General features: G+C 39.0%; 1 non-coding gene across 1 annotated transcript; it reads right to left on the bottom strand.

The window, feature by feature from the left end:
• Positions 1 to 7,266: 7,266 nt before the first annotated feature.
• On the bottom strand, positions 7,267 to 7,373 carry LOC118348816. The gene has a single exon (XR_004801823.1). It is a non-coding gene; the product is annotated as a small nucleolar RNA R71 (small nucleolar RNA).
• Positions 7,374 to 19,660: the final 12,287 nt, after the last annotated feature.

Below are 19,660 nucleotides of genomic sequence, written 5' to 3'. Positions count from 1 at the left end.
TTAAGATAATAATAATAAAGAAAGAATACGATAGGAATAGCTGAGCTTACCAAAAAAAAAATCCTTCGATAAGAATGATATTTCATCGAAAATGTCTTAGGCATAACAATATTTTAAACATACAACTTACTTAAACGTTCAACATTCCATGGGTGAGGCAATTCACGCCCTGCTACATCCTTTAGGTGATCGGTTCCATGGCGACTAGTGCTTGTGACTATGTATGGCCCCTCCCATCTTGGTCCCAGCTTTCCTTCTTCTGCTATGGTCACTCTAGTCTCTTTTAACACCAGGTTGCCAACCTTGAAGGACCTCAGTCTTACTCTCTTGTTGAAATACTACTCTGTCTTCCTCTTTTAGGCTACCACCCTTATCTCGGCACTCCCTCTACTTTCTTTTAGTAGGTCCAGATGCTCTTTCGACTTCCTTCCATTTTCATCGATGTCGAAGCTAAGCTTCCTATGGCTTGGTATCCCCACTTCTACATGTATCATGGCTTCAGTTCCATATGCCAAGGCGAAAGGAGTCTCTCATGTTGACATTTTGGATGTTGTCCTATACGCCCATAAGATTTCGGGGAGTTCATCTGCCCATGCCCCCTTCTCTTCGCCTACCTTCTTCTTTAATATCCCCGCTATGATCTTCTTGGTTCCTTCGACTTGTTCGTTTACCTGTGGGTGTCTGGGAGATGAATACTTGACTTTGGTCCCAAGTTCTGAACACTACCTACGATAATGCTTTGAATCAAACTGATTGCCATTGTCGAAGATGATGCTTTGTAGTATTCCGAATATGCATACGACTACCTTCCATATGAATTTTGTCACACACTAAGCAGTCACCGTTGCCGATGATAAATTTGGTTCCTTCTTTGCTCGGGGGCATAGGGCGGACCAAATCTATCCCCTATCGGGCAAATAGTCATGGGGCCGTTATCGACTTCAATTCTTCAGAGGGCATGTGTGACGCCCGCAAATTCCACTTGGGATCGGACGGACATTTGAAGCGTCGAGACATGCAACACAAGGTTACCTGCCCCCGTTCATGACATATAAGATGCAATATTCCTAACATGCATCTAGCATTATGCAATATTCGCAGCGGATAATTTTTCTTTTTAGCAATACTATGCACCAAACCGAAATATCCCAAATACTTAAAACATACTTCATACATAATGACATACTAAACAACTGAGATCACAATATTAATCCATATGGTTGTGATCAAAAGAGTGATGGAGATTGAACTCTACAAATACAAGTAGTAATCTGAGGTAACTACTGTATTAACACCTACATCGCATCGTCGCTTAGTCGACCATTTCCAGTTGGTCGATTCCCGATTCTCCTTCAGATCCTGTAACAAAATCTACCATTCGGGGGGAATGGTAGTTGGGACTACCACAGTGAGATTTGATTACAAATCTCAGCAAGTTAACAGGAAACTTCCACACAGGTTAATGATGCATGCATGGCAGTAAAAGCATGAATGCATAATCAAATCGTAAGTAATCATAGCATAACTTGACATACAACATAACATAACTGGCATAACTTAAACTGAAACTGAAGCTTAGCATGAACGTGACTTGAAACATAACATGGACTTGAAACATAACATGAACGTGAACATGCATAATTTGAACTTGAACTTGAGCATGACATAACATAAATGTGAACTTGGAACATAACGTAAACGTGAACATAACATAACATGAACTTGGAACATATTCTTGTCTCATGGGATTACCATGATTGCGTGAACGTAAACTTGAACATAACATAACGTGAAACATGACTTGAACTTGGAATCTTATTCAATAGACTTAATCATTAACATGACCATATGGGTGCTACACAGGTCCCCTTGAGCCGTGTGTCCCTGCCGATTACCGCATCACATCACAGGTTTCTATACCAGCTGTGAGTGCGTTAATACGTACTCCACAGTTGTTGTGGCCCCACGTATTCTACGTGTCACAATTGCTGTGTCTCACGTAGTGTATGCTCCACAGTTGTTGTGGCCCCATACTTCATGCTCCAGTTGTTGTGGCCCCATGACTTATCTGTTTGTGCCACACTTGCTGTGGACACACGTAACATAATGTGTGGCACCATCGGCGTTAGTGCCTGGCGCGCTCCGGTGACCAGCTAATTAGGCCCCATTCGCAACCTGTTGACTGTACTTCGTCAACCCAGGGAATTTCACACCTATTTAGACACTCCAGCGTGAACAAAGGAGTTCCACTAGGATATTACCCCATCCTAGCGCTTAGGGTCGTGATTGACATGAATGACTTAACTGGTAGACATGACATTTCGTAACGTGACGTAACATGAACGTAACATAAAAGACAGAAATCTTGACGTAACATAACGTGACATGAACGTAGGACGACAGACATGACATACTTCGAGACATAAATGTAACAGAGAACATTTCATAACATGTCATACATGTAACATGCAACATTTCGTAACATGGCATACCATATAACAGACAACATTTCTTAACGTGGCGTAACATGTGACAATGAATATTACATGACAAGAAATACATGTAACAGATGGCATACTTAACTTAACATGACATACTTGCAATGTATAGCATGTATAGCAATACGTGACAGAATATCTTGTGTAACAGATGAATAATTCATGACAGAATAAATTCTGTGTAACAGATAAATATGTAATGACTTGGCATGGCACATATGATAACATGCATACATACAATTTAGTTCCCTTACTTATCACACATACACATTAAATTGATAGTAAGTTAAAAGCTAACTTACCTCGATCTTCGCGCTTCGAGACAAAACTCAAGTGCGATCACGGGAAACTGAAAGTAGTGATTTCTAAAAATTAGAACTTAATCACTAACAATTAGGAATATGGAAAAATATCAACTTAGAGTAAAATTACCATTTTACCCTCTACATGTGGGAAAATGACCATTTTACCCCTAACTTAAGGATTTTGCATCATAACTTCAAAAATCACCAAAATTTACATACCTTATGTAAATTTTGTCCTAAACTCAAATATCAATTCATAAAAATTTAAAACTAAACACAACCATCAAAACTCTATATGGCCGAAACTTACAAAGGCTATTTCCTTTGCTTTTTGTTGTAATTCTTTCAAATCTCAAAACTCATGATTAAACCAAAATTTTTCTTCTACTACACTCATAACATATTCTTAAGAATAATCATGTTTTGAATCATGAACAAAAGTCATCAAAATCACTAAAACCATACTTGAACTTTTTGGTTTCTCTTCTAAATTCAAAACAGAATTTTGTTTCTAACTTGTTTTGATCAACCTCTTGATCCATGACTTATAAAGAAGTGATCTTCAAACCAAAACATCACATGGTTCAAAAAGGTGTCCTAAAACAGATCCAAGCTTCAAACTCAAGATCACATGGGTAAACATCAACCAAAACATAAATTTAGCCAAGAACATCATCACTTTGGCCTAACCGAATATCTCCTTCCATAAAATTTCATATGTTCGAAACTAACATCAAATATCTTCAAAATAACATTCTAACATGTATATAAGATGCTTAGGATCTTCCAATAAAAATATCAAAGCCATTGGAATAAGATTAAACCATAAAAGATTTAAACTTTCTCAAAACAGAAACTGTTTTTCCTCTTCCAGTTTCTAAGTTTCTAGACCTAAGAAAATATTTCACCAAAACTTTTAATCATGCAACAAATCCTCAACCAATAATCATATACACATGTTAACAGTACTCCATAAAAATTTCGGACCAAGATCTATTCATTAGCTTGGTCAAAAACTCCAAAATATAACACACTCTCCAGTTTATCGCCCAGAATGACCTTTCTGGGGTCTAAACAACTTTTTACCAATCAAATGATCTCCAAATGGAACAAATAAGATATCCACGTAAACTAAGACTCCAAAAGAAACAACTTTCATGAAGGAAACGTTGCGAGGAAACACTTACAAAAGCTTCGAAACAGGCATTCAAAAGAGGTACGAAAAACTGTCCGAGAGTGTCTTTTGTGTTCTATGAAGGAAAAGTGTAAAGGAGAGTTGCTTTTTCGTGGGAAGTGGACTGAAGAGCTTCTTACACAAGCTATGTAAAGTGATAGGACTGAAGGAATGGTTGAGTGTTGGCCTTTTCTTCTCATAAAAATCAGACCAAGATCTTTTCTTAAGGTGGAGTGTAAGAGTGAATGAGTGAGGTGGCCCTTTAGCTATGTCTTTCAAGAACCTTCTAGGCTCTTCTTGTACAGATCTGGCCAGCCAAGTGGGGGTACAAAACTTAGCCATGAAGCAATCCTATGGTGACCAAATTCGTGGGCCTTAAAGGGCCTAAACCGAATGGGCCTAAAATTTGGGGTTTAAAGAGGGTTTGGGTTGCTATCAAGCCCAAATCCAATATCACTTGGCCCAATCAATTTTTCAAGGTTAACAAGGTTGGATAATGATGTTCTAACACAAATTTGAAGGATTAATAGCATGTGGAAGTGATTTAATCAAGTGATTAAACACAATGCTAGAAATCGGATTAGAAAATGTTTAGAGGCCAACTTTAGGGTTTTGGGGAAACCGTTTAGGGTTTCGATTTCAACCATGCTTTTGGGCTTTCGATTGGATTCCCACCATTTAGAATTTCACTAGGATTGAAAACCTCTTTGATCTGGCACAATTTGGTTGAGCAGATGAAACAAAGTTTTGCTTAAGCGACATGATCTCACACCTTGATTCCTTCAAATCCAACAAACGTTCCTTATGGTGCCAAGTGTCTAAAATTATTCACTAAGTGTGGCTAAGATCTTGCCAAGTGTCCAAATAAAACTTCTCTAATCCAATTTGGACATTCCACACTGTGATTTCGAAACACTGCAATTGGTGCGCTTATCGAGGTTACTATTCACTTCGAAAAAGTGAATCATAAACTTAGTACTAAAAATTCCTAAATATTCATATTAACCTTTAGTGAAAATCTTTTACCGAAATTTAACCTCGAAGTGCCCCTAAAAATAATTTCACAATTTCCAACAGACGTTTCGTCCGGAATTATGAAAATAGGATATTGTGCCATAAAATCCTAAATAATCCACTGAGTGTAATGGCGTAGACCATAATGCATTCTGACACTTCTAACCACCTCAAATAAATAAAACTCATATTTCTAGCAGCATAGTGAGTGATAACACTGACTATGTTGACAGACTAAAACCTATGCAATAGATCGATTCGTAAAAACTTATGGGATTTTCACGAGATTCCTAAAGTCAATAGAAATTCCGCCAATGAATTTCTAGCGGGCTGTTACAGCATGTTCGGGACAGGTGCGTGTAGCTATGATGACATGCATAATTTCCTATATTTTATCACTTCTTAAATTTAAGTTTTAGTCCAGTTTTATTTATTTTTATTGATTTTAGGCTTCATTGTCTTCATTTAAATTTTATTTCAGGTTTGAAGAAAAAAATATCCAAATTTTAGAAGCCTTATTGTCTAGGGATTCTCTCATATTTAAATGAAGATTTATCTAAATATGAGGGCTGGTTATTGCAGCTGTTTTGAGGATAAAGATCGAGTTGAAATTAAAAGTGAAAAACGTACGACGTTGAAAAGAAGCGGAACAAAAAATCCTAAGATGTGACTCTACCTACCACCATGAATTCACTCTACCTACCACCATTAATGATTTAAAAAAAATGTGAAAAAAGAGGTGAGGTGGGAAAGAAGAGAAAAAGGTGGAAGCTTGAAATCAGGGAGAAAAAGAGACGCAACCCATTTGCACATGCGAGCGGAGACCAACGCACAGGGTAAAAATTCAAGGTCGCCGGGAACAATGGAGAGTTTCGATTTTCTTTACTTTCAACTGAAAATTATGGTGAATTTGTTTATGTTGAATTTAATTTTTAGCATGAACTAAATTTTCTTTATTTTAGGAAAACGATACAATCTAGTTTCAAACTATGCTTGCTCTTATATGCTAATTTGAAATAATTATCTTCTATGTTTGTCTGATTTATTCTGACCTTATTGCTTCTAATTGATTGGTCATTAATTAGATGATTTTGATCTTGTGATTTGCTATCGAAAGAGGAAATTATAGGATAAAACTTGAATATTTCAGCATAGGTAAATATAAAGATCGAAAGACTTATATGAACCTATGTAGTATTAAAATTGATGGTCTTAATGCTTTCTTGTTTTATTCATTTGGTTACTCTTGTGTAAAATGATGATCAAGAATAAATCCAATTGACTATCAAAAGAGGCTTTTGGATGACTTTGAAGAATTTGCTAACAAGTAGAGATAATTAATTTCAATTAGTTATATGAGAAAAGCATAGTGATGGATTAGGTGAAATTAGTTTCCTAGAAATTCTTTTTCTTATTGATTCAATCATCAAACAATAGCTTTCATTTCCTTTGGATATTTTCTTTGAATTGATTTTATTTCGATTTGCAATTACAAAAATCTTAGTGACCTTTCTAAATAAAGTCGAAGTAAGTATAATTTTAGTACTTGTCAAAGTGAGATACCAATCCCTGAGGACGACACTCTTCTTATCACTTTACTATAAAACTACGATATTGTGCACTTGCAGTTTTGCACGGATCAAGTTTTTAGCACCGTTGCCGGTGATCGTTTTCTTCTTATTTTTGCCAATATCGATACTAAGCAATCTTGGTTTTAATTTAGAATTTTATTGCTATTATTATTATTATTATTATTATTAATTTTTTGTTCTACAGGTGTGTTGTTGAAGTTGGATGCACCGTGCTAGATACCTTGACATACTCCATTTGATCTGGAGATTGAAAGAACTCTTAGATCATGAAGAAAAAAGAAAGTATTAGCCATGGCTGATGGACAACATGATGCACAACCACGCACCTTGAAAGATTATGTACAACCAGTTGTGAATAACAACCACTCAAGTATAAAACGTCAAACCATTAATACCAACAATTTTGAGCTCAAACCAGCATTAATCAGCATGATGCAACAAGTCCAATTCAGCGGATAGCCACTTGATGATCCCAATAATCATTTGTCAATGTTTTTGGAGATTTGCGACACTGTAAAGATTAATGGTGTTACTGAAGACACCATTAGACTGAGATTAATTCTTTTTTCTTTGAGGGAGAAGGCAAGAGGTTGGCTACAATCTCTACAACAGGGAAGTATCACTAGCTGGCAGGACATGGCTGAAAAGTTTCTTGCTAAAATCTTTCCACCTGCAAAAAAGCCCAACTCAGGAGTGAGATTGGTCAATTCAAGCAAAATGATTTTGAGTTACTCTACGAAGCATGGGAAAGATATAAAGATTTCATTCGACGCTGCCCTTAACATGGATTGCCGGATTGGTTGCAAGTTCAGATGTTCTATAATGGATTAAATGGACAAACTCAGACCATATTGATGCAGCTGCTAGTGGAACTTTGATGTCAAAGACAGCTGAAGGTGCTACCTCTATTTTGGAAGAAATGCCTCGAATAACAATCAATGACCAACTGAAAGAACTATGGCTAAAAAAGTTGCAGGGATTCATGAATTATAGTCGTTAGCAGCTCTTTCAACTTAAGTTGCTTCTCTATCTCATCAAATTTTAGCTTTGACAATCCAAAGGATACCACAAAGTGCAGAATATGTTGCAGCTACAAGTATGACAGTTCTAAATAATGAAACGAGTCAAGAATAAGTTCAATACATCAACAATCGGAACTACAACTATCATGGTAATCCTATGCCAAATTATTATCATCCAGGGCTTCGAAATCATGAGAATTTATCTTATGGAAACACAAAGAATGCGTTGCAACCTCCTCCAGGATTTGATAGTCAACCAAGCGAGAAGAAGATGTCACTTGAGGATGCCATGGTTTCCTTTGTTGAGGAGACAAATGTAAGGTTTAAAAAGACAGATTCACAGTTGGACAACATTGAGACTCATTGTAGCAACATGGGAGCCTCTATAAAGAATCTTGAAGTGCAAATTGGGCAACTAGCCACAACCATCAATGCCCAACAAAGAGGAACTTTTCCTAGCAACACTGAAGTGAATCCAAAGGAACAATGCAAGGCCATCACACATAGGAGTGGAAGAGAAATTGAGAGGTCACCATCAAAGGAAACCAAGTCCACCCCTACAGCTACAAACAATGGCCAAAACAAGAATAAAGTAAAAGAATAGGAGATTGTGGATGATACACTAAGAGAGACTGACATGCCTCCAGCAACTTCATTTCCTGACAATCCTCCTATTCTTCCAACTCCATTTTCTTATCCTCAACGTTTCCAAAAGCAAAAATTAGATAAGCAATTTTCTAACTTTTTGGATATTTTAAAAAAAATTCACATAAATATTCCTTTTGCTTAACAGGCCTTGTTTCCAGGTTGACGTTCAGTCGATGCTGTATCACATCTTTGCTTATTCCTGGCATGTCTTGATGATTCCATGCAAAGATGTCTTTGTGTTCCAAGAGGAGCTGGATTAGCCAAGTCCTTTCCTCCTTCGCTATTGTAGTTCCGATCCTCACGTGGTTATCCAGCTGGGTTGGATCAAAGGGTACGAGCTCCAATGGCTCATCGACTTCTCCTTGTCTCAGTGTTTCCTCGTCCCTTGTTTTTGCCTCAGTCTTAAAGACTTTAGGTGGAGGCGGCGGGAGGGTACCATCGCCATATTCCCACGGCTCTACTGTTTTTACATCCCGCTCTCCTTTCCTCAGTTCCTACACATAACACTCTCAGGCAAGCACCTGTTCGCACGCACCTTGCCAATTCCTGCTTTCATGGGAAACTTCATTTTTAGTTGATAGGTGGATGTGATCGCTCTCAAGGCGTTCAATGTTGGTCAACCTATAATGGCATTATATGTCGATTGCATTCTTACTACTAAGAACTTAATCAGGGTGGTGGTGAGGTGAGGGTCAATTCCTGCCAACATAGGTAGTGTAATAGACCCCATGGGTCTACATCTCCCGTGAACCCCTTCAATATGGTTGGTGCTGGGCGAAACTGACTCATTCTCAACCCCATCTTTGTGAAAGCATCCCAAAATAGAATGTCTGCCGAACTTCCATTATCTATCAATATTGTAACGCCTGTCCTTGTGGTGGGACTTTTTACAAAATATTTTTAGAAAGGACGACGGAAATTACCGTCTGATTTAAAACTTTTCACTTGCATACCCAAGGTGCCAGACTCTATGTTTATAAAATGAAATGTGCTTTAGGATAAAAAAAGGTTTACAGCGAAAAACATTAATTTTTACAATAAAAGGTCACTCGTACATTTAAAACTCGTGCCTAGACTTCCATACTCTTCCCTATGGGCCGTGTCCGTCCTGATCATGCAGTTCCTGTAGGGGGAGGGACATGCATAAAAACTAAAATGAGTCGAAGACTCGTAAGCATTACTTCATACAGTTAAAATATAACAATATTGGTTTTCATTCATGTCTTCATCATTCATATGTACTATTACATCCATGCATATGTGTCATATATGCGTTCATTTGAAAACATCAGTGGACGGGGTTTTTCTCTTTTAAACATGGGCTTTCTTTTCGTAAAACGTTTCTCCCGTCAGTGCCTTCATTTCTTAAAGGTTCGTGCATTCGTGCGTTCGTACATGCATACATACATTCATTCGTTCTGATCACTTTCATAGGCCAGTACACACTGTTACGCCCCGTGTGTTGGGGTTAGGGGTCTTCCTTTGGACCCGGACTTCGCCCGTGGCCATGGGTTGGGAATCCCTTTTCAGTCAGGGGCAGCATTGGGTGCACTACCAGTACTACTTTCCCGGCATTGCAATCTGCCCATTCATTGGTAACCTTTTCATTCATTCATGTGGCTGTTACGTATCTTCATACATTCCATGCTTTCATCTCTTTCTTGTTTTTCATTCTCATGTCAGCTCGAAAGAGCTGGAGCTTTCATTCAGTTCATTCTTTCATTTAACAGTCCTTTCATGAGGAAACATTCATTTTCATAAGAAAAACATCGTTTGGGGCGTAAGCCCGAAAATAGTCTTTTCCTTTTTCAGTTCATTTCAATTCTATCATTTCTTTAAAAGTTCGTTCATGGAAAACGTCATTTAAGAACATACATGGGCTTGAACATCAACTTTCATGGCATCCATAAGCATGACGTCGTCTTTCATGGCATCCATAAGCATGACGTCGTCTTTCATGGCATCCATAAGCATCACCTCATGTCGCACATGAAAGCATTGGTTCATAGGATCCATAAAAGCATCCGTTTTCATGTCTTTCATGCATTTTCATCAGTTTATGGATTTTCTTAGAAAACACATACAATAGATACAGCGTATAGTCATCCATTCACATGTGTACAATTAATACTTTGGGTGCGTAAACAGGGGCTACCAAGGAGGGGCCGTACATACTTATACTTTTGAACACTTAGCATTTTCTTTCGTAAAGCGTCTTTCGTTTCTTTTCGTAAGCATCTTAAAGGAAAAGCATTTCTTATATCTTGGAAAACTCTAGAAGAGTATGAACGTAACACTTACCTGGACCATACTACTTGCATATCATGTAGTCCATTCATGTGCTTGTCAGATGGCAACCTACATGCATACACATACTTAGCATCATTTTCTATCTAATGCATAAGCAACTTAAACTAGAAATAGAGCTACATATCCCTTAGAACACTCTCCTTCTATCCCGTGCACTTACGTGCCCTTTACTATGCTAATCCTCCCGGGGACCACTTACGGTCACCACATCTTCCGACTCAAAGTCTTGTCTCGAGTGCTCATCCACTAAAGTGAACCCATGATTCACCTTAAGATTAAGACACTAAGACATTCGTCTGACTCTCCTTATTGAACTCATCTTGATGCATGACTCAGACCGACTAAGTCACGCATCCCAATCCTAGATAATACGCCCGTCACTATCTTCACGCACCTTAGCCCATACTAATCCTCATTATCCATACAAGCCACACGGCTCTAACCCAACTCTGAGGCTTAAGTACCGTGTAACTGTGCTAATGACAGATTACCCACTACATATGGTGAATCCGTCCAGCACATGTGTCTAACCAGATTACACATGTACCTTACCCCTTTATCACTTAAGATCAACATATGACACATTGATCACCTGCTTGTGTAAACAAGTACCATACTCTAATATCAACCTTCTCTTAACCCGACTAACATGACTCTTCACGCTACCCGTCCCTTTTGATAGTTCATACCAACACTTAACACGACAAGACTCCATTCACTACTACGCCTTATGTCACGTCATATAGCTCGAGACTACACCCAACCTACACATGACCTTGTCACGTCACCTGACATCCCTCTACATCATTCTTATATTAGCCCTTAACTCATCACGAGTACGGTTCCTCACGTACTCCTATCACATCGTGACATCTCATCACTATCCTGCTACTTCATTTCTACACTAACTCCTCACCCATCATAAGCATGACTATCAGTAACCATATCACCTCGTGACGTTGCCCAGTCATGCTTCTACTGCGTACACTTACACTTGTTCAGCTACTTCGCCCATCACAAGCATGACTGTCAATAGTCATGTCACTTCGTGACATTCTCCAGTCATGCTTCCGCTGCGCACTCTTATACTTGCTCTGTTACTTCACGCATACTCCTAGCCATAAGTCCATCACGATGACACTTGCCACCTCAGACTACAGGCTATGCCATAACTATTTCGGGACACTATTCCACAGTTCCCGACACTACCCATCACGTTCCACGCCCATCAATCACATAACCATCCTTATCTCTACGACACGCCACACGGTGTATCATTGTACCTCATGGAGTACACTCCACGTATACTCCCTTCACATACGCCACATCACCATTATGGCATACCGCCATATGGTGCATCACTCTACCATATAGAGTACACTCCTCGTGTACTCCCTTCACACACACCATGCCACATCACCACTACGGCATACCAGCCGAATGGTGCATCACTCCGCCATATGGAGTCCAAATGTACTCCCTTCGCATGCACTACACCACATCACTATTATGGCATACCCGCCATATGGTGCATCACTCCACCACATAGAGTACACTCCACGTGTACTCTCTTCACACACACCACACCACATCACCACTACGGCATATCCGCCGAATGGTGCATCACTCCGTCATATGGAGTACATCATGCACTACACCACATCACTATTATGGCATATCGCCATATGGTGCATCACTCCACCACATATAGTACACTCCACGTGTACTCTCTTCACACACACCACGCCACATCACCATTATGGCATACCTGCCATATAGTGCATCACTCCACCACATACAGTACACTCCACGTGTACTCCCTTCACACACACTACGCCACATCACCATTATGGCATATTCGCCATATGGTATGGCATATTTGTCATATGGTGCATCATTCTGCCATATGGAGTACATTCTAAATGTACTCCCTTCATATACATTACGCCACATAGAGTACACTCAGTGTGTACTCTTCCCGTTCCACAATATGTCAGGAGGGTATATTTTACATATACTCTCCTTATCTCTCACTATGACACACACGGAGTACACCCAGCGTGTACTCTTTCCATTCCACATACACCATGCCACCATTACAACACAATCCACAACACTACACATCATACTTCCCAATTACGCCCAACACTTCATAGTACACTACACGGCACAGCACATCTCCATCCAACACAGATATGCCCAACACTTCACTACACAGAATGCCCAACACTTCATCACACAACACCACATCACAATACCACAACTCCACAAATACCAACAGCACAGTCCACAACCTAGTCAACTAATCAATATCTGACATAATTAACGAGGGATAGAGGGTTATACCATCGACGGGATAACCCGTGCGTTGCTCGTTGATCATCACGGCCGATGATGTCAGAAGGGTCGTACGTGGTGGCTAACCCACGTACGGTGACTGTTTGGGCGTTTGGATATCTAGGTATGGTCTTAGAAGGGCTCGTGATGGCCATGTGATGGTGGCAAGGAGTGGTACACAGCGTATCCAGCCATGTACAGTGGCTGTCCATCACGTGCAGTGGCTACCCACCACATAAAGTGGTGGTTTGGACCTAGGGTTCAGCTAAGGGAGTTATTGGTGGAGTCGTGGAGGCACTGGGGTGGCGCCATGGTGATTCACGGCGGCGAATCTGGCCGCATGAAGGAGGAGAAGCCGTGGGAGAGTGAGAGAGAGTGTGCGTGCATGGGTGGCAGATCGGGGCTATGGGCGATTGGGATGGCTCAGTGGTGGCATGAGGAGGCTGGAGAAGGTGGTCATCTGCCGAGGGTGGTGGTTCACGGTGGGTGGAGGGTGTGAAACCCGTATGTGAGAGAGGGAGAAACCGTGAGATGGAGGAGGGGGCTACTAGCTATGGGTTCAAGGGAGGAGGAAGGGGGAGACTAGGAGGTGCCTGTGGTGGTGTTCGGTGGCCTCGCACGGCGGCGCTAGGAGCATCGGTGGCCTTGAAGCCGTGTGGACCCATTTTCATGGGTATGGTGCGTGTGTACGACGAAGGGGGAGAGGGAGGCTGAGCTTGCTAGAGGATGATGGCCGGCGGAAGGAGAAGCTGCTGTGAAGTTGGTGGCCCCGGAGGATGGCACATGGCGGTGCAGTAAGCACTAAGACCGTTCGGGCTGTGCACGGCCAGTAGAGAGAGAGAGAGGGAGCCGGTGAGCTGGTGGTGCCGGCGGTGAGGTCTGGCGATGCATGGCCGCGCCGTGCTGAGCTATGGAAGAATCGGGCGTGGGGGTGGACTGCGTATGACGTATGCTTGAGGGAAAGGGAAGAGAGAGAGATGGGAGAAAAGTGAGGAAGAAAGAGAGGGGGTCTGGGTATTTAACCCAATCCCTTCGTCTGGGGATCCACGTAACGATCTAACAATAGATCTCAAACACTGATTTGAAAATGCATAAAACATTAACTTAATTAAAAGCACCTTACAAGAATTAAGGTAGAATATTATTTTAAACTAACTTTAGTTTATAAAATAATATTCCTTTATCATTAATAAAACGATGAAGTCTCACTTAACATATTAAAGAGAATAAAACCATTTAATTGATAAAAGCTTTCAACATAATTTAAATCTCATAATATCTAAAATAGTTGAAATCATTTTAATATCATTATTAAAATTATTTCTGACAATTATAATATTTTTGGAGCTCTTCAAGAATATTATGATTGTCGCATTTAAGATCAATCTTAATTCAATAACACTGGAAATACTCCTTATAAATATTTTCAGCATATTTAAATCATTGGGCATGCCTTAGATGTCACACGATATCTTTCGAAACACGCCATTATGGTTCGGCACACATGACGAGTCTCGCAGTCTCTAGATAGAAGGGGCAGACAATCACAGAATCTCTGCCCTCGGGATTTGCTTATGTCATAAAGATGGAACATATGTCAGAAAGAGAGAAGCGTATGTAAGAAGGAAGGATCAGGGTATGTACAGTACCTTTGAGTCCGCCACCTGCTGTTTTCATCACGCCTAGTTCCCTTCGCCTTGTCATGGTCTTGCACACTAGAATAGTGTACATGGTTACTATTGTATTGCCCCGTGTGTGTTTCTCGTTTTCCCTTGTACTGATTCTTTCTTGGCCTTAGACTTCTTTCTCGGGCTTTCCTTTAATGTACTCTCCTCCTTTCACCCTGGCCTGGCAGTGAGGGCGATCAATGTATCCTCGGCATTTAAAAAGTCATCCGCTCGATCCATAAATTCTCTCAAATTGGATGGGGTTTTCCTCGCCAATTCAGTCATGAAATGACTCCTCAGCCAAATTCCACCGAGTAGCGCAGCCAACATGATTTTCTCATCTTGATCGTCAGCGGTCATTCTTTCCCTATTGAATCATTTCAAATATGCCTTCAAACTCTCGTCCTCCCTCTGCTTTACCGTCAATATGTACTCTACTAGCCACCTCTGTCGTCGACTAGCCATAAACTGAGTGATGAACTGCCTACCCAGTTCCTCAAAATTCTCAATGGAGCATGGCTGCAGTGCTTCGAACCAACCCCGGGCTACTCCCTTTAAAGTCAAAAGAAAAGCCCTACATGCAATCTCTCCTAGGAATCCATGAAGAGTCATGTGGGTTTTAAATGTCTCCAAGTGCCCAACCGAGTCCTTGGAACCGTTGTACATGTATAACGATGAGACCTTGAATTTCGGTGGTAGCGATACCACCATGATCTCCAAGGTGTATTGTAAGTTGGTGCTGGTTAGCAGCTAATCAACTGAAGATGAGGTTCCTATCTTCTTGGCCAAGGATAACAAAACAAATAGGCCATGCGAACCAAACGCATGCTCTGTCAAGACCTCTCTCTTGAAAGGCATGCTCCATCATGACATCTCCCATGTGAGGCCTACTCCGTCAAGATACCTCTTGTGAAAGATACGCTCCATTTCTTATAAATACCCTTATAGACATGACTAGCTCTTCTAGATTCATATTCTCTTGAGGAAAATTATAGTCCTTATTTTGAGTAGTCATGTATTTAATTTTTTTAAAATTCTTTATTTAATAATTAAAGAAGTGATTATTAATGTACTGATATTTTTTAATTTTTTAAAAATATTTAAAGATATTTAAAAACCATGAAAAATAAAAAAGTGACATTTAGCCCAAGGGCAAGACCAGCGGTCACTACTGGGTGTAAGGCTGAGCACCGACCAATTCGGAGTTGGTATGGCCAACCTCCAACTCCGACTCTAACTTTGTCGGACGTCTAATCCGACCTCCGACTCTGACAGGCACATCCTCTGCTCTGACTCCGACTCTGACTTGTCTGAACAGAGTCGGATTTTGGACTTTTTTTGCTTTTCTTTTTTAACATCATATTTGGCCTACTTTTTTTAAAAAAAAGTTGTGCTTTCAAATTTCAATTGTTTCAAAAATTACAATCTAAACTAAATAATTCACTTTTGATTACAACAAAAAATACAACTAACTAAAAACAAGTACTAACATGCTTTCAAAAATTAAAAAATAAAAATAAATTAAATTACAAACTTCCAAATGCACCAAAATAAATTAAATTACCAACTTCCAAATTACAAACTTCTAAATCCCAACAAATGAACCAAAATAAAGTAAGTAAATATTACAAACTTCCAAATGTTCCAACTTCCAATTTGTGCCTGAAACAAATATGAAAAGATTAGTAAAGAAAACATAAAGGAACATAGGAAATGCTTGGCTGCAAGATACGTATTTTGGCACTAGATTAATGTGGTTTCTGACTCTAGAAATGGAATTTGGGTCCTAAAATAACACAGGAGATCAATAAAAATATGTTTATAAGATTAGATATGGATAAGTATACGTATATATGTATGTATAAAAAAATATGTATTCTCTTATGCATAATAATTAATTATTTTTATTCCTTACCAATAATAAATCAAATTCCAGCCTTCCAGACACCAGCTTGCTCTGCTTCCTTTTCAACCCGCACAACAAAACCCAGATTGCTCCCCATTTCCTCACCCACTCATTCTCACTTCTATACCAAAACCCACATGATTATTATTAAAAATAATAACATTAATAATATAAATAAAAGATAGATTCATATAAAAGAAATAATATAACAAACACATAACATGAACCCTCTACACAAATCATATCACCAACACTCATGATTGAAAGATACTCTTGCGTACATACTGGCCAATTTTAAACATCACAATAAGCATTGGAATATATATTACGGGTACTAGCAGTACTCTTAAAACTTGAAAACTTTCAGTCTTGACACATGTGCACAACTAACAAATGCAGCAGCATAATTAAATTTCCAAATTATCAACAGAACAATCTTTATAAGTTATAACATAGAACCATATTTATAAGTTATAACACATAACCATCAAAATTAGCAGAATCATCAACAAAATATGTTCATCCTAGACACATTTTTTAACAAAAGGGATATCAATTCCAAGCAAACCAGGCAACTCATATATGCATGCTTAATTACATACAATATGGATAATGCACGAAAATACTTCAGTGCCTAATCTACACAACAAATGTTCAAAAGTCTGAAATTCGAGAAGATCAAATGGTGTTTCCTTCTGTGCCACTAAAACAAAAGTATATAAACAATATGGGTAGATTTGAAAAATGAGAAAGTTATGGATGAAAACACCACTAAAACAACATAAAAAATTACATATTTTTGGGTAACGGATTCCCTAACATAATCAGCAAAATAAACCCAAATTACCAATTAGCAAATTAAAACCCAATCATTTGACAGTATAAATCAGAACACGACAGGGGCAGTTTAGGAGCTTACTATGGTGAACCAAGATCTGGAAGAAGCACTATCAAGAGCCAAATCTGGAAATAACCATAGAAAAAATCAACATTACCAACCTCAAGGATTTGATTAAAGAATAGAGACATGGGTTTGGGTAACTAACCGACTTTGAATCTTCGATGGGCAATGATAAATCTACGATTGAGAGTGTAAGAGATCAATAGGCGATGGGGATTCGAGGGACGGTGTTTGCACAGCTGCAGTCACCTCAAGAGGCCACCCGACGGCGACGACGGGACCTAGGGTTTCAAGGGAAACTTGGGAGAACGAAGGAATTTCGAGAGTGAGCGATCGAGGGTGAATAGCAACTCGGGGGGGGGGGGGGATCAGGGGCATTACAATCACTAGTGGGGACTGTTGCAGAGTTGTTGACAGCTACGTGAGGGAGGGCTGTGACAGGGAGTGAGACGATTGTGAAGAATTTGAAGAATGAAGATTGAAGACGAAATGGGGAGAGGGGGGAACTCAGGAACCCTAATTCCTAAACAATTAAGTTATTAACTAGAAACGGCACCGGATAGTACTATACTAATTACTACGTGTATATATATGTATATATATGAAGATTCAAAAAAATATATATATGATATATATATATATGAATATTAAAAAAAAGGGCGCCGTATACGAAATGAAGATTCAAAAAAATACATATGTAAGAGTATTAAACTATATATAGTATATTATACTATGATATTTATATAGTATACTATGAATCTATGATATATATTAATATATATGAATATTACTAATACTAATTATACTATTACTAATTCACACCATTATAGCCTATTTTATATATAATATACTATTATTATAATATACCATTAGTCTATTACCATATCTTATAGTATAATCACTAATACTATAGTATCATACTATTAGTATGTTAGTGATTTAATATATTAAATCTCTAATCTCTTATACTTGATATATATTCATATATATATATATATATTAGTAATACACTAATAGTATTAGTATATAATAATACTATTGGTATAGTACTATTACTATATGTTATTGATAATATAATATTATCACTAATACTATAGTGATATTAATACTATATATAGTTATAGTGATTAGTATAACTATATTAGTATTAGTTATAGTGATTTAGTACAAGTTATAGTGGTTTAGTATAACTATATAATATATTAGTATAAGTTATAGTGATTTAGTATAGGTAAAAGTTATAAGTTATAACTATAGTCTATATTAGTATTAGTATAAATATTAGTATTAGTTAATAGTTATAGTGATTAGCATAACTATATATTAGTATTTGCTATAGTGATTTTAATTTAGTATAACTTTTTTTTTTTATATATAATAAGAATCACATTTCATTCATAATAGAGAACATACAAATATGACTTAAAAAGTCAGTTACAAACATTAATAGCTTCCCAACACACTTCCGTGGCTGACATGGTCTAGTCCAGGCGACAGATCTCTAAAGACCTAAGTTTAAGGGATCCATCGTGCACATCTCTGTCCCCGACAGAGTAATAGTAACCAGGTGACAAAACCCATACCCCGACTACGCAGAGTAGGGTGGACCAAACCCCATACACCGCCTAAACGAAGAGGGGAGATCACACCGTTCGGACCAAGGTCCGAAGGGACAAAATTTTTTTGGATTTTATTTTTCAATAAAAGAAGAACAGGACATGAAATAAAATACAATGGAAAAACCACTGTAACAACGGAAAAGGACAATGCTCCAAGCGGCTGCGGTGGCGCGTGCAATACACATGCCACCCTAGGAGAAAACCGTCTACTGATCTTGGAGGATCCAGACTCACAGAACCCAGTGGCGCCGTGCGTGACGATGGCAGAGGGCCTCCCGGCGGTGCGAGAAAGCCACTCTGCGAACGTCTCCGATAGCTTTTGGCCGCGCGTGCGAGTAACTCGCCGCTCCGTTTGGTGCCACCTTCGGTAGTCTTGAAGATCGGCGGTTGGGCAACGCCATGGAGAGGCGCGTGCTGATCTATGGTTGTCGGAGGATCTAGATCCGCGATTCTCCCTTATTTAGCCGGCAAAACACAACAAACACAAAATGGAGCACTACATAGAGGGTACGGAGGGTGGCGAGAGTCAGAACTGTAAACGGGAGTTTTGAGAGAGACGGGTTCGAGTGAGAGCTTCTGGGTTTGAGAGAAGCGGCTCCCTTAATTTAGTATAACTATATAATAGTAATAGTATAACTATATCACTGATAGTATTAGTATACTAATA

The sequence above is a fragment of the Juglans regia genome, chromosome 6, assembly GCF_001411555.2.
Source record: "Juglans regia cultivar Chandler chromosome 6, Walnut 2.0, whole genome shotgun sequence".
Taxonomy (NCBI): Eukaryota; Viridiplantae; Streptophyta; class Magnoliopsida; order Fagales; family Juglandaceae; genus Juglans; species Juglans regia.
This window is presented reverse-complemented; position numbering and strand designations above follow the sequence as displayed.